The sequence below is a fragment of the Schistocerca piceifrons genome, chromosome 9, assembly GCF_021461385.2.
Source record: "Schistocerca piceifrons isolate TAMUIC-IGC-003096 chromosome 9, iqSchPice1.1, whole genome shotgun sequence".
NCBI classification, from domain to species: Eukaryota; Metazoa; Arthropoda; class Insecta; order Orthoptera; family Acrididae; genus Schistocerca; species Schistocerca piceifrons.
This window is the reverse complement of record NC_060146.1, coordinates 137,122,785-137,139,742: the sequence shown is the minus strand read 5'-3', so window position 1 is coordinate 137,139,742 and position 16,958 is coordinate 137,122,785. Positions and strand designations below refer to the sequence as shown.

At 37.3% G+C, this 16,958-nt stretch overlaps 1 protein-coding gene across 19 annotated transcripts in view; it reads right to left on the bottom strand.

The window, feature by feature from the left end:
- Positions 1–15,245, bottom strand: part of LOC124716986 (speckle-type POZ protein-like) — a 128,325-nt gene extending 113,080 nt beyond the window's left edge. Inside the window, exons 1-3 of one of the 19 annotated variants that reach the window (XM_047243600.1) lie at positions 13,255–13,513; positions 11,619–11,779; positions 9,926–10,053 (exon numbers count right to left, since the gene is read on the bottom strand). The gene's annotated coding sequence lies outside the window, so the exon portion shown is untranslated. Of the gene's footprint in view, positions 1–2,757; positions 2,888–9,925; positions 10,054–11,618; positions 11,780–12,860; positions 12,994–13,093; positions 13,235–13,254; positions 13,514–13,575; positions 13,595–13,902; positions 13,921–15,185 lie in introns of those variants that run through there. The other 18 variants (XM_047243603.1, XM_047243594.1, XM_047243605.1 and 15 more) reach the window with 18 other exon arrangements.
- Between the last annotated feature and the right edge of the window lie 1,713 nt (positions 15,246–16,958).

The following is a 16,958-nucleotide window of genomic DNA, read 5'->3' as shown; positions in this document are numbered from 1 at the left end:
AACCGAATCCAGGCAATTACCAAGTCCAGGGGTGGAATTACACGGTATTAAATGACGCCTGTAATGATTTTACAGGTGACTAACTTTTCGTCTGGTGAGCTTACATTTATGTCAATCAATAAGGTAATCTTAAACTAAATTCAGGGTGTATACGTGGAAAAAAAAAAAAAAAAAAAAAAAAAAAAAAAAAAAAAAAAAAAAATTCCCGGATTTTCCGGTTAAAAATACATTTTCTCCCAGATGAAAACACAATTTTTCCGTGTTTTTAAGTGACAGTATATATTCCCTCGGAACTGTAAAACTTATCAATCCTTTTAATGGTTATGTTTTTATACACGGGCGAAGAATTTCCCGGCACTTTAGAAAACGAAACTCAGCGAAGAAAACCCCTGGGACTGTACAACTGGTTCTTACTAGTGTAGCGATCTGTCCAAAGATTTTCTGAGAAAATTTCATTTACTTGGATACACAGTCCTGTTAATGGTTTATTTCCACTCTGGTAGTCTGAATCTATGGATTTCCCTAGTAATTATAACAATGCTGATCATTTGCAAACCCAATAAACAACATAATCAGACAGGGATTGGCGTTCACTTGTTCCGCTTTACTCCGCGCAGCTCGTATAGCCCGGTCCCCTTTTGCCTGCAGGAAAGTCTATTTCTAGATGCGACTAGGATTACCCTGACAGACATCACGTACACTATGCACGCATTCAAAAATCAACTTATGATTCATTGAGAAATCAACGTACAGAGTGTGTCAAAAACCAACAAGGATGCATTTCAAAATCATATGAATAATCAGTTATTCAATTTCTACAGATTCTACCAACCCATCAGCACAGATTCTACTACCCCATCAGCCACATCACTTTGAGACACTGTACAATCCTCTACATAATCCAGTACTTTCCTGGGAGAAGAGGAATCGCAACAAACTGTTGCCTCATCAGGAAAGAGGGAAGGAGAGGGAAAGACAAAAGGATGTGGGTTTTAAGGGAGAGGGTAAGAAGTCATTCCAATCCCGGGAGCGGAAAGACTTACCTTAGGGGGAAAAAAGGACGGGTATACACTCGCACACACACACATATATACAAACACCGTGTCTGTATATGTGTGGATGGATATATGTGTGGGTGGATATATGTGTGGATGGATATATGTGTGGATGGATATATGTGTGGATGGATATATGTGCGCGCGCGCACGCGCGCGAGTGTATACCCGTCCTTTTTTCCCCCTAAGGTAAGTCTTTCTGCTCCCGGGATTGGAATGACTCCTTACCCTCTCCTTTAAAACCCACATCCTTTCGTCTTTCCCTCTCCTTCCCTCTTTCCTGAAGAAGCAATCGTTGGTTGCGAGAGCTAGAATTTTTGTGTGTGTGTGTGTGTGTGTGTGTGTGTGTGTGTGTGTGTGTGTGTGTGTGTGTGTGTTTCTATCGACCTGCCAGCGCTTTCGTATGGTAAGTCACATCATCTTTGTTTTTAGATATATTTTTCCTACGTGGAATGTTTCCCTCTGCTTTCCTGACGAAGCAACCGTTGGTTGCGAAAGCTTGAATTTTGTGTGTATGTTTGTGTTTGTTTGTGTGTCTATCGACCTGCCAGCACTTTCGTTTGATAAGTCACATCATCTTTGCTTTTAGACATACCATATTAAGAGAAAGTGAATAGTACTGTATCCAATTGCTGTATCACACCAATCGTGTAAATCGATCATAGATAATGTCAATTCATAAAACCGTACTTTCTAGACACTGGTATTGCAAATTACTATGTATTGGGTAACATTACCTATTGTAAAAATGTAATGTATTTTATAAATAATTATGTACATCACACATTAGTTGTTATGTGTATATACTGTTCAGATTGTAAGAATAATGCAGTTTGGGGCACCACGTCGCGGATTGCGTGGCCCCTTCCACCGGAGGTTTGAGTCCTCCCTCAGGCATGGGTGTGTGTGCTGTTCTTAGCATAAGTTAGTTTAAGTAGTATGTACGTCTAGGGACCGATGACATCAGCAGTTTGGTCCATTAGGAATTCATACACCTTTGAGCATTTTGTAAGAATAATCATACGTCATATGTTACAAGAACACAACTGTACAAAAGGTAATTTATGAGACCCCTAAAATCAGTCATTACAAGCTATCAAACTGCTCCTCCCCTACAGCATTTTGGTTGTTCACAACAGAGCCCCTCCCACCACTACCACTGACGCCTCCCCTACTGTGCTGTCTGCACACGTTCCAACCAACTTATTTTGTGCACCAGTAAGATTCTCAAAATGGTTTAATTCTTTGATATAAAGGACAGTCACTCATAATATTAAATTAGTTACCTGACTCCTGAAAAATTTCTTCTAATCCTGATGAAAAGAATATGGGGATCAATATTTTGGTGATATCCAGGGACAAGGTTCCAGTTTTGGCCACTACCATACTTTGATGTAATTAGTGAATTTTTAAGCGTCTTTTGAATGCCAGCCAATCTTACAACAGCTTATTATAAACAATATGAAAAGTGCCTCTGAATTAGATATGGAAGCATTTCTTTGATTGGAATCATAATTTTGTGGGAAGGTCTGTGTTGAAGAATTTGAGTTTCGTAGAGTCTTTCTTTAAACAACCCATACTCAGTTTTTCACGTTCTACATATTTAAATGAAACACCAGAAGACTCGTAATGAGTTGTGAAGCAAGGTTAAGTATCATAGTTCCATTTGTTACAAGTTAAATATAACAAACCAAAAACATACCATTAAACTGCTATGGCCATGAACAGATCCACATTCAGTCTTGGTTTCTTGTTATGAGCACACTCGTGGTCTTAAGTAAAGACATATTTGTGTCCTGCTTCGGCCAAGTTTAAAAATTTATGCAAAACATCTATAACACAGATTTGGTTTGTTTATGTAAAATATTTCTGGTATATCAAAATAAACATAACTAATAGTCTTGCCTGAGCATCTCATCCTTGTAATACAGTAAAATGTGCAATACAAATTATGAAAATATAATAATTTAATGCAAAATTATGGAAATGACAGTTGCTGCTCACCGTACAGCGGACATGTTGGGTTTCAGATAGGCACAACAAAAAGAGTCACAAATGAAGTTTTTGGCCAGTAAGGCCTTCATCAAAAATAGACACCTCCGCCCCCCCCCCCCCACACACACACAACTGCACTGTGGCTTCAGTTGCCTGAGACTGCAGTAGTGTGTGTGTGTGTGTGTGTGTGTGTGTGTGTGTGTGTGTGTGTGTGTGTTTTTGACAAAGGCCTTACTGGCCCAAAGCTTTGTGAGTTTTTTGTTGTGCCTATCTGCGACTCAGCATCTCCACTATAAGGTAGCAACTTTCCTTTTCATAATACTGTTACATTAAATTTATTATACGATGCAGTGGCCAAAAGCTGGGAAATGACTGGCTATAGATATTCAAATGTGGCCAAAAGAAATATACCTACCTTGAAACAACAGATATCATTTTTTGAAGAAATTTGTAAACTTTTTTCCTATAACAAACCTTAAATTGTCCTTAAGATGGTCATAACTGGTGTCTTAACTCTACTGTGTGACTTTACATGTGTCACTGAAACTGGTTCTGAACGGTTGCCTGCTATGTGGTGAGACATACAATATGCTTTGTGTTGGCAATGAAAACCTAAGTATAATAAATTTAACAATGTGTGATAAAGGTTAATCTCGTAACATACAATATCCATCATTGTGTAATTTAGTCAATTCGTTGTGACATAGAAAAGCAGATTTGTGTCAACAGCTAGTCTGAAGTAGCCAGGGAGAGAATATTAGGCAGAGTGCAGGTTTACTACTGATGAACTATAGCTAATGACTCGCATACAAATATTACTATACCCAATCAAGATGTAACCTCAATTTAGTTGCAGTTGCTCAGGGATTTTAGGGGGCAAGAGCAGAAAGTGTGATGGCTACATTACAAACTATGCTCTCATGTAACAATTAGCCTCTAGTTCGAACATCACTAGGTGGCATAATCTATAGCACTTCAGGCAGGCTGGGAAAAAATCTTACCTTCATAGTCTCGGGTGTTATTGAATTTAGCGTTATGTTAAAATGAAGGACTAAGTAAGGAACAAACATTTTTTTGTTTTCTCCAAAAAATTTCTGCTTCGAGAAACAGCCCTCCAAAGATGACACTGCACATACCATTTTGAAGATGCGAATATTGGGGAAAATTTTAAAATGCTGTATCTTTGGAACAGTTCTAAATATTTTGTTGGTTTTTGTTTATTTGAAAGTTAATTGCTTTGTGATTACAAAGAAATCCTCCATTTGGACTTATCTGCTAAAGTTCTTTTACTATAGCATTTATAATTTATGATTTTTTTTTAAATGACAAACCATAAAATTTTGATTTTTTTCCTGTTGATCAGTACCATATAGTTATACATTCCCTGAGAACAACAGCTTCCACTTTGAGGTTGAACAGGTTTTATAAACGATTGAAATTTTTGCCATACATAAAACATGTTTTATCATCACATAACACTCTCATAAAAATAAAGACCAAGCCTTACTTAACATAATTTTAGTTTTGAAAGATGAGTAACAGACTCATTTTTCAAGCATTTTAAATGGTTCCAAAATGTATGTAAAAAGTCAAAGGACTTAATGCTTTCAATTTATACAACTTCTGTGCACTCTGTTTTATACTGAAAATAGCCAGCCAATGAACTAAAAGTGTGTTCTACTGCTTCAGTATCTTCCTTTGATATAGAGTGATGCCTTCCAGTTGAACCAAGAGGAACTGGAGCACTTACAATCTTCAAAACATTTTGAACAGAAGTGAGCACTGATGGTGGTATTGTCTTTCAGCTGTAAACCTACCGTATTTACTTGAGTCTAAGCTGCACTTTTTTCCGGTTTTTGTAATCCAAAAAACTGCCTGCAGCTTAGATTCGAGTGCAAAGTAAGCAGAAATTGTCGGTAGGTGGCGCCACAACAAACTTTTGCCATCGAATATATGTAGCGCTACACAGGCATGCTTTGCAGGAACAAAGATAAATACTGGCACCAAAACCTCTGTGTCAGTAAATAAATTAGAAGAAAAGGTAGAAGAATGTAAACATTATGCCATGTATTCTTTCGTGTTCGCTGCTATCTCATTTAAATCCTGTCTGCCTAATAAACTACGAAACTACAGTGAGACAACAGCAAACGCGGAAGAATATACATATCATGTCACGTTTATATTCATATTATTCATATGCTGAATAGTGATACAGTCAGAATTGAAGCACGGCAACTGACTAGATTTTTAAGTCTAAGATGACTAATTTCCGTGCAGAATGTAATGTACTAAAAAGGCGTCTGCAAAGATTTTCAAACAGAGAAAAATTTTCGCTTAACTCTCATTCAGAACATCTATCATGTGTAGTTTATTATTTGGCTCTTGTTGATCATTTTCAAAGAAAGCAGCAGTGTAAGTAACAACAAATAGCAGTCTCTTGCCATTGTTTTGCTTATGAGACAATTCTCTCTTTTTTTTAAATTGTAAGATGCGGTATTGTGCACAAAAACAAGTCATGCCGTGAGCGGGGACAGGTCATAAACACTCATTATCAGAATTCTACAAACAATGCATGACACAGTACAATAATGCATTTTGAGCTTAGAGTGACGTAAACACCTATAACAAAGAGAACGTCACTTATCAGATCAAAGCAAAACAAGCAATCGATTCAAACCAGATGAAGCACATGAAAAAGGAAGGGTACCCATATAAATACAGACGGAGTGCCTGACACATAGCAATGGCTACTTGGTAAAGCTTAACTGTTAAGCTTACGACTCTAACCAAACTGCTGTAGCTGTATCTACATCCATTCGACCTAAATTGTGTCTCGTGTTATAATGGACCAGCTTTGTTTCAATTTGGAGGTGCGGTCTAAAACTTTTCTCTCCCCTTGAATTTCGAGTCTCAAATTTCAAGTGTGGCTTAGATAAGGGAAATTTTTTTTTTTCCTTTATTTCGAGTATCATTTTTCGGATGCAGCTTGGATTCGAGTAAATACGGTATATCCTGCAGCTGGTCCATGTGACAGCATTAAGTTCACTACAGTTTTGTTTAACTCATAACTGGTGTCTATAATCTCTGCAATCCACCAGTCACAGTCATACACACACGCCACAAATATCCCCCTTCTCAGGTTATGAATCTGAATATTATCCTGCTGTTTCTGACGTGTTGGCCGAACAAACACAGTTTCTTCTTTCTCGCTCTTTAAAGTGTGTGCAATTTGAGTTTGCCCATCACTTTGAATCCAAAAATGTGTCTTCCGAATTTCTTTCACAGTAAGGACCATTCTTTTTTCTGCTCACGGAATTCATCGATTTTCTCTTTGGACTAAAGAATAAGGGCTGTGGTTGTGTAAGATTTCACGACTCTTGTAAAATCCTCAGCATTCTGAATTGCAGCTGTATTTGGTCTGGAAATATTGTTTTGTACATGGTGCTTCAGCAGGCAACCTACACCATCACAAGGCCCCTTCACGTGACCAGTAGTACTATGTACCCAGTCAATTGATACAAGCGACTTGCTCAATTCAAACAGCTGGTAATGACTAGGAGCACCATCAGATATAATGGTGATCTTCTCTGCCCGTTTGCAATTGAAGAATTTTGCACATTGCTAGCAAAGCATGTGCTGAGCCGTGTCGTGCATCATCACTTATAACTGCAACACTTGTGGTCTTGTTTTGAAAATATGTCACTCCTGTAAAAATTGAAACCTGGTCATTATTCTAATGATACCCTTGTATTTCTCGATGAAGAATTACAGACTGGTTCTGAGAAAAATAACAGTGAACGCAATTTCTTCAGACGCTTGTGTGTTACAGCTTTCACTGACCATTTACCAAGTTCAATGAAACTGTCAAAGGCAACAGTTTTCTTAATTAGTTTATTTTGCTCCCAACCCGCATATGTAATTTCTGCAGAGTTACCTGCTATGTCTTCCAGGCCAAGGGTCTGTAAAGACAGTTCTCCCTTTCTAGGGCAGTCACCACGTTCCTGAAACAAACAAGTCTCTCACTTTATGTAACAGGCTACTAATGACTTCACATGCCCAACAGAAGTATCACGTCATGTGCTCCGCTAACTTCTTCACAGTTACCACACAAAGTTCAAAATTCGCGCAGTACACACATAAACAGACATCGCTGGGGGGAGGGGGGGGAATGGAGCTACTCACTTAGGTCATAGTGCATAGAACTTATATCTTCCAATATGTGAAGTTGTATTATTGCTCTTATAAACTGCAAAAGGTTTCTTTAATACTGCAAGTCATGTACCTCTTTACGTTCACAACTTTTTTACCTTCAATGGTTTTTGTTGGCACTCTGACAAAAAGTCCCATTTATCTTCCAGATAAAATGACTGCACTATTTGAACTTGAGCTGTTGCTACAGGATGACAATAATAGGGATCTGGTCTTCCAAAGACTCCTTTTACAGACCTCACATTTTTCCACAGCTGAATTGATGTTTGTGACAAATTCCTGGTAAGAAGTGCAAGAGTGCCTTGGTTCATTTTCTTCTGAAGATGAAATTTCTACTTTGAAGAGTGTGATCAGTTTTGCTGTAGCATACTCATCAATAGCTTTAGCAATTTCTCTGTGCTTTCTTTCAGCATAGACCAGATGACTTGACTCCAATGACCACGGTTTCTTAACAGGTCTAACACCAATCTCTGTAGTTGACTGATTCAGGGTATTTAATTCTCTCTCTATTGATGTCTGCATCATCTGCACCATGGGAGGCTTCACTTTGTTCAGATGCTATCATTGTTATTCTGTCAAGGAGTCAATCCACATGAAGTGGTCCCGTGATGGTCACTTGACCATTTTTAAATATTTTGATTTTTTTATATGTGATTGCCCTATACTTCAGAACTTCAAAACAGTTTTTTTTTAAATAATTTATCTTGCACTTTTACTGGATGGCAGTTATTTTTATTTGTATGTGAGACGATTTTTCAGTCTGGAGACATAACAAAAATCTCGGCACTGGGCTAAGTTACAACACTTCAATTGACATGATTGTCTTTAGAAAAGTGCCCTCTACAACATTGTCTATTACACAAAATACCCTAAATTCAAAAATAACCAGTCACAGTGACCTCCAAAGTTTGTTATCCAAATTTTCAAAAATCGACTTTTTAGGCCAAAAATCACGAACAAGGAGTGATTTATGAGGGTCTATTTTTTTCTATAGTTAGATATCATACACTACTAGCCTCATATAGTGCAAGGACACTTACATATGTTTCCTTAATTTATTAATTTTGGAAATTTGAGACTACAACTGATCTTATGGCTGTTGCCTAGTGATGTGTGATATTGGTGGGATATGATCAATTATTATTGAAGTAAGGTACTGAATTATATACAAAAAGTGGAAACATCACCAAAATTAACATTTGTATTATTTTGATATACTTAAATATTTTCAATTTACATCCTTCGAGATACAACTGTTCCTAAGCCTGGTGGTTAATGTTCAGAACACTTATTTCTTCAGACAGCTTCTGTGATATTCTATAAGACCTCCCAGTTGCTGTGGTAAGTTCAAGCATTGAAAGTTTCCTTAAAACATTTTTCATTGGCATCCAAACTTTGTCACTAGTAGATTTCTTGAATGATGATCTTGGGCCAGCAGGTTGGTAAAAATGCACAAAAACATCATTGTTTTCCAAACTTATTCTTTCAACCACTGCAAGCCACCACTGTCCATCACACACACATCAATTAGAGGGTAATCACATATAAAAAATTAAAATATTTAAAAATGGTCAAGCAACAAACTTAATCTTTATTGGACCACTTCATTTGGACTGACCCAAAGACATTTAGAACACGGAAGGTCGTCAATGGAAACATCTTCACTTTGAAACAGTCTTCAAATGAGAACACTTCTTCCCAACCTGAACAAAGTCTGTTTTGTCTGTTTGTCTTATACATCACTGTTTTATCGATATGCAAATAGCACACTTCACTCTCCTGTGGCCCAGTTAAAAGGCATTTCAAACAGTCCTTTTCACAAAACACACTGCAACTGTGTCACCTGGCAAATTCCTCACGAAAACACAGAACTTACGGGATGGTCTCATATTTATTAGAAGCCTCTTCAGTAAACAAATTACCACTGAACAACTACAATAGAAACCTGCACTGAACAACCACGACAAAGAGATTGCAACAAAATGTAAGAGATATCTGCAACAATGAAAGTGATAAGAAATAACTGCAACAAAGACAATAGAAATAACGGGATTACAAAAGTGTCCGATTCCACCCGTCTGGTTTGACCCATGACATCACCAGTATGGCGGAAACAACCATTCTCAACATGGCGCCTATGACGTCATTATATACATATAAAGCCAACAAACACATCTCCCTCCGAAGATATTATCAAACTTACGGGACCAGCGTGTGAAAGTGGGAGTTTCTGAGTGGGGACAAATCATATACACACACACACACACACACACACACACACACACACACACACACACACACACACAAACACCCACCCACCCCCCCCCCCCCCCAAAAAAAAAAGAGAAAGAAAAAAAGGAAAAAAAAAATAATTTCCACCAACAGTCCCTCGTCCGAGACGCCCAAACTCTTGCCAACTGCATATTCTGCTTGTATACGCCGTATTTCACTATCTCCGCCATAAGCCAGAAAGTTGCAGAAACTTTCTGACAGACAACATGTCATCCCCCATTTCAGCCCATAGACGTGCACTAGTAAACTTAGCAGTCATATCCATACCTAACAAAAGAAGCCACAAACTGAATTAAACAACTTACCGCAAGACAAACAGCAAACCAATAACATCAAATGACATCTCAATAGCATAAACTTAATTCTTAACTCACTGCAACCAATTTCCATTCTTCTCTAACAGTCACGACCGATAAATGGACACTTCAAGCACTGATACCAAAATGAACCCAGTACACCACACGATGCGGACCATACACAGACCACCAGAGGATGCCACCAACTGCAACAAGACAACATCTACAAACACAACGCACTCAAACTAAACTCCGTGCCGTCATGACGTCACACACATCCCAACACTCTTACGTCCGGGTCAAAGCCGACAATGGGATCGGATGCCTCTCTTGATCCGAAATCAAATATTGTAACGAAGGAATTAGTAAGAAACAACTTCAGTGAAAACATACATTACCCTTAAAAGTTAAACAAAATGATTTTTTAAAAATAAAACCTGTCAACTTAAAAGTGGCAGCTCTCCTTTACACAGAATACAGTACTACATGGTACTAATCAACAGAAAAAGAAAAATATAACTTTACTGGATAGGCATTTTTGGAAAAAAAAGGTTCTGTAAATTATAAAAAAATTAAAAGGTGCAGTAAAAAAACTGACATATGTCCAAATGGAGGATACCATTGTAATCACGAAGCAATTATCTTTCAAATAAAAAAATAAAATAAAAAATTAAAAAACCTCTAGCGAAAGATCTATAACTGTTAGAGATACAGCATTTTAAGTTTTTTTTCCGAAATTCGCATCTTCAAAACAGTGTTCGCAGCATCATCTTTGGTAGCCTGTATCTCTGGGCAGGAATTTTTTGGAGAAAACAAAAAAATACATGTTTCTTACTTACTAAAGAATTTTAACATATGCTAAATTCAGTAACATCCAAGACTATGAAAGTAACCCCCTGCCTGAAGTGATACAGATTACGCCAGGTATTCTAAAGAAAGATGCAGTTAGAAACACATGCACATCTTGCCCATTTTCTCACGTCACAATGACTACGCAAAACTTCATCGTATAAGCTTCGTGAAAACTTTGTGCAGTTGAATGAGGTGTTCTTGCTGTTAATGGCCCTAGCCTTAATCACCAAATGATTATCTGGAGGATACCTGGAAGAACGATTTCAGTTAATATATCAATGTCTAGGGCAGCAGAGAGTAAGCATAAACTCAACTGAACTACATTGATGCCAAACAATACATTCCTGTATTCATCTGAAAAATTTCCATTAAGAATGCTGGATGCGGATGTGATACCCATAACTTAACAACTTCACTACAGTTCCATGCTGGCATCTCGTATTAAACTAACTTCGCAGTAGTGTGTGTGTGTGTGTGTGTGTGTGTGTGTGTGTGTGTGTGTGTGTGTGTGTGTGTGTGTGTGTGTGTGTGTGTGTGTGTGTGTGTGTGTGTGTGTGTGTGTGGGGGGGGGGGGGGGGGGGGGGCGCGCGCCAGTCTGAACCATCCTGGGAATTCTAAGTAAATGCTGGACTACATCTCAAAAAGTTTTTTTTCTATTGCTATACAGCTATTTTATCCTTGAAAACACATTTATGTTCATAGTTTTCACTTCGCAGCCTATGACAGTGTTCGTATATGAACTTGGTATACCGACAAAAGTGTTGCAGTGTTACAAATCTTAAGTTGGGAAATTTCTACTCCCTGCCTTATTAAGATTTAGCTTGTAAAAAAAATTCTGGCTTTAAAATGTCCATTTTAATCAATGCTCCACATGCTTTCAAACATGTTGTATCCGAAACTTTCGCAATGTTTAGCTTACCTTCAATGTGATGACAACCTTATCAGATAATGTAAAACTGGAAACAGCACAACAAATTTAATCTTCATACACTATGCCCACTGCCCATTATACTAATGCATCACTTCAGAATGGCAGGGCTTCTAATGTCTTGAAGTGTTTAACAACAACCAGATGAAAACCTGGGAAGTACAAAAGACAGTCTGATTACTGTATTCTCTGTCCAAAATATCTATCACACAAAAACAGTTGCTACTGTGTGGATGGAAAAATGTTCAACAACATAAAAAAATGCAGACAATCCTAGAGCAAAGAAAAAATCTATCACAGAACACACTAGCATATCAAATTTTGGCTTCAAAGTGAGCTTCATAAGAAGTATTACAGTACGTAACACTATCAACACGTAATGTTCATTGTTTTCAACATGCTGGAGCTTGAAATTCACTACAACCTCAAACACTGGGCTAGATAAATAAATATGAACCATGATGGTTTACTCTGGACAAGTAGCCTACTTAGTAAAAATTAAGTTAACATTTCTGACTGGGAAACAAATTTCAAACTTGCAAATGTACTGCTTGTGTTAAGTAGATAGAAATGATTCAGAATGGTTGTGATCCCTGGTGACGTTCGAGCATACTGTTACATGAACTGGACATAACACTTCCGATTTCAGTCAAAAATTCCACTGTCCCATTTATTTATATTTTCACGTTCATCTGAAACATAGATTGCGATAAAAATGAAAACCAACTGTCACACACATTCCCCCACCATTACACAACCAATAAAAAAAGTAAACTGTACACGATAAATGCCTAAGCTGCGTATATTCCGGCCAAATATTGTAGCCTACAATGTCAGTCGTTGCTCTGTTTTAATTCTTACTTTCTGTCATTACCAACACAACCTTGCCCAATTTACTGACGACCAAGAACTGCCCCATGCAGTTAATATTCATTGGGCCACCATTCATTATATCAACAATTAATCTAATATACACAGCCCACAGTTGCACTCAAAAGTCAAAAGAACTTTCCACCTGTTATTACACTGTCAAAATTCGATGACAATTCTTTCTTTATAAACAATTTTACTTATTATAAATATACGATAGAAGTACCCTTGTATATTGTCACATTTTTAAAACATTTTTATACAGAAATATGTGACAAAAATATTTTTTTACATTGTAATATGTATCTAAATACCGAACAGAAACTTAGGAGAAGCTACATCTCTCACGTAGAAACAACGAACCTTAACAGAATTTTCGTTGTTTGGATCACAGTAGCACAGAACAGAGCAATGTTTGGCCGGAAATAGTCGTAAGCTGAGAAAGAAAAACACCGGTACCAATAACTGGTTGCCTCTTTAATTGGCATCTGCTTCTAGTAATTAAAATATAATAATACTCTCTGTCGAGCATGTCGACGTCTAAAAATCTCGCAAAACATGATCGCTAAAAACAAATCAGATTTAAATTATTATACTTCTTTCAATAACAGTGTACCCAGTTGTCACAGTATCATAAATGCAAACATCAAATCACACAGTGATTGATAATGCTCACGATACATATGTGTGTGCACAAGTCAACAAGACAAACACGATGAAAACGTTACATTCCCGATATCAAAACATAAAACCACACCTCCAGTTTGCACTACAGTCCGCTTTTACGCCGGGCAGCAAAACAACCACCTAACAACTTGCCGCTAGATGCCACTACCACGCACAAGCTGTGATCGTTATCCGAATATTGACATTAACACACTTCCGCTTTCGATACCTGCACCAGTATACTTCCGTTTCTACGTTCTTCTCTAAATACTGTTTAAATGTTTAGTCGTAACACAGCGAAACAAGATATCGTTGCAATACATACAATACATGAATGTGGCTAATCAATTCGAGGATTTCAGTATACAGTGCAAGTCATAGACTACACGACTGTACACACGAACAGACGTACCGGTACGTAAACACAATTGTGCACTACTACGATTGACGGGATGGTGGCGTATTGTTGCATAAATAAATTATAACGAATATCGTTTCAGTCAGGTTCCTCCAAAGTATCAAACCAAATGCTACTTCTGGCAATCCCCTTTCTGCTTTTCTGAGTAGGGACGTTGCCGACCGCAACCACACCGAACTTGATTGCATCTATGTTCATCAGTCGCCAAACTTTTTAGCTCAAGAGCCAATACTGACATTATAATTAATTGGAAACCTTAATAAATTAGTATGTTACGAGCTCTATATAGGCTAGTTACAGTAAGAGTAAGTTTACCCCGACCTCAAAAGTCGTTAAGTGGATACCATTCAGAACACTTCGTGTTGACTGTTCTGCTTCTCATTGTTGTCGCTCTCACCCATCTCATTGGCTGTGACAATGTAGCTAAGTGTTGTCTGTATAAGCAGATAATTAATTGTTAATAACAGTAATTGTACGTACATTTAAATGAATTACGCAATATGAGACACGATCACAAAGTTAACTACCGGTATGTGTTCTGAATGTAATTTTTCTTCTACTCTTTGCGTTGTATTCATAGAGTAGAAATATCTCTGGAGTGAGCATTCAGAAGCGCAGAATTAATTTTGTGTTGTCAACATTGCCACAATGGTCACGTGATCTCGGGACGCCGTAGATTTGTCCGACATTTGTCCTATAAATTTTGAATGTTGTCATATCGCTAGTAAAGACAGATTCCCTTCGTAAGTGCTGTGGATTTAGTATAGACGTTTGCAGGCACCATAGCAGTTTACGTCTGATATTTGAAATAAATTGGGCTCTTAGCTTTGAAGAGCAAACTGAACGAGCATGGCGTCACAGAAGCTTCACGTCAGCATGTATTTACAATGTCTTTCATGTCACATCTCGTCAAGTCGCTTAACACAGCACTGAACGGCAAAATTGGGGTTTGAGTCACCATCCCTACTATGCTTAACATGTTAGAGTATAGGAGCTAACAACGACAAAATTTGTCAATGGCCGAAGCAAACTTTATAACCTATGTTCTTCATCAATTATGTTTGGTAAATTACTGAGAAGTGAGACAACGTTTCAAAACATCGACAATTATTTGCTAGGGAAAATATGTACATTCATACACATCAAAGAAAGCTTCAAACGAGTTAATGAAGCCTGTTAAACTTATCCATTATGTTTTTTCTTACGTAATTAATAACGTCATATACAACTGTATTTCACTCCTTCATTAAAGCTGACATTTTTCTTTAAAATGTCATATAGTGAAATTTGCTTCGTCTACTTATGTTCTTATACATATACATCGTGGGCGTCAGCGCCGTTGTGTTATCGTAAAACCTAAATAACTTTTCGCCTTCAGACATACGACCTCGGTTGAGTAAGAAAGTGGAAAAAATATCCCAGTCGTCATGGAACATCTCCAATTTGTCACTAAAACAAAGCGCTATTATAAAATATAGATTATGAAGATACAACAGTACAAAATCCGCTATTATAAGGAGAATAAGCGCGGTGAAAATAGGTTAACTTAAGATGTTAACAGACTGGTACCGTTAAAATTTTCTTCCCGAGAAACCTTGACGTACCGTGAAATGACGTGACGTTCCGTTGACGACCTGTTTGAATGCCTCCATTCGAAAGGTATGTTTTGGTGTTATGTGACGAGACGTGACGTTACCTGATGGCGGACGCGAATTGGCGCTAAACAATCGACGTCGTCCCTAGATCACGTGACAATTACAGTTTAATGTTGACAACATGCGCAGGACGCAATGCTTACTCCAGAGATATTTCTACTCTATGGTTGTATTACAGCAGCCACAATTTAATTTTATATTCCTTGCTTCAAATAAGTATTACATTTGGAAGTGACCGCCTTTAGAAAGTGCATTCATGAAACCGCATTCTGTGACAACATTTATATCATATGTGGCGTCCACAAAATATAATTTCTCATGTTTGTATTTACAGAATACATCAATTAACTATGAATAATTAACAGGCATCCGGGTACTTGTTAATGAAAATAATGATACGTGAAATATAAATCACAACCATATCGAGTTGCGGACACTTTTAGCATTGAAACAATCAGTGCAGCCTGTGTGGTAAAAAACATTGCATTACCTTCTGGTTTTTTTCTCTCGCAGTTGCTTAGAACTTTGGAACACAAATTCGCGGAGCACTACAGTACTAACAATACAAATAGTAACTTAAATAGAGAGACTTTTTGAATAATGAGTGTATTCACGTCACTAGATACAAATAAGAAATATGTATACGTTCATTTACTTTGATTCTAAATATTCAGAAGATCCATCCACATAGTATTACATGAATCGCTACGTTTCTGAACGTTGTAAGCCACTCCAGCATATATATACAACGCATATAATGTATACTCAATGTCAGCTGTCACAACTACACCCTCCACATACTAGTGTCTATACCTGAAAAAGTGAAGGCAGAAGACGAAACACTCCTACATCGTGATAGACAATTGATACATAAAATTAAACCAGCGACACAAAATGAAAAGTTCTAGCAGCTTTTGTGCTTCAAAGATTAATTACCGAATAAGATGCATTAATATTCGACAAATATTAAGTTATGCTTTAGATATTAGATTGCAGCAAATTGGCAGGAGTCACATACGTTCATCAGTTGTCAGTCCTGGAAAACAAACGGCCAGTGTTGCCAAAGCTTATCAATTAAATTACTCACTCAAGATAGTCAAATTACCCAATTTTACACCAAAATATGCTCCATTTCAAAAATAGTTGAGAAATGCTTACATAAAAAAAGATCATAAATTACATCAAAAATTAGACATTTTAATTAGCTAATCCATGTTTCCGGGATTACTGAAGAATGGGATACAACCCATCAGCTTTGACCAATGATGTCAGAAGTTACCAAAGCCGATGTATTGCACAGATTTAATAGAAAAGACGAATTTTGAGAAACAAAGGAGTACAGGACAGAGAAAACACATAGTAGACATATAACACATAAATTCATACTTCGAACATAATGGTAAGTAAATATTACTACTATTACTACTACTACTACTACTACTACTACTACTACTACTACTAAGTATATCGCTCCTTTGAGTCCTAGTACCCTATTCTTCAGTTGACCTATGTAGCCCAACTGAAAAATGGGATACTAGTGCAAAAAAGAAAGAAAGAAATGGACAGAAGTAAGCATGGAATACCGCAATTGACATGTATGAGTTGTTTCCCGAACTTCAGTTGATCTGTATAAGTTAACTGGGTAAGGGATACAAATTAAGCATATGTCACTTTTTCGTCTTTGCTAGAACTAGTATCCTATTCTTCAGTTGACCTATATAG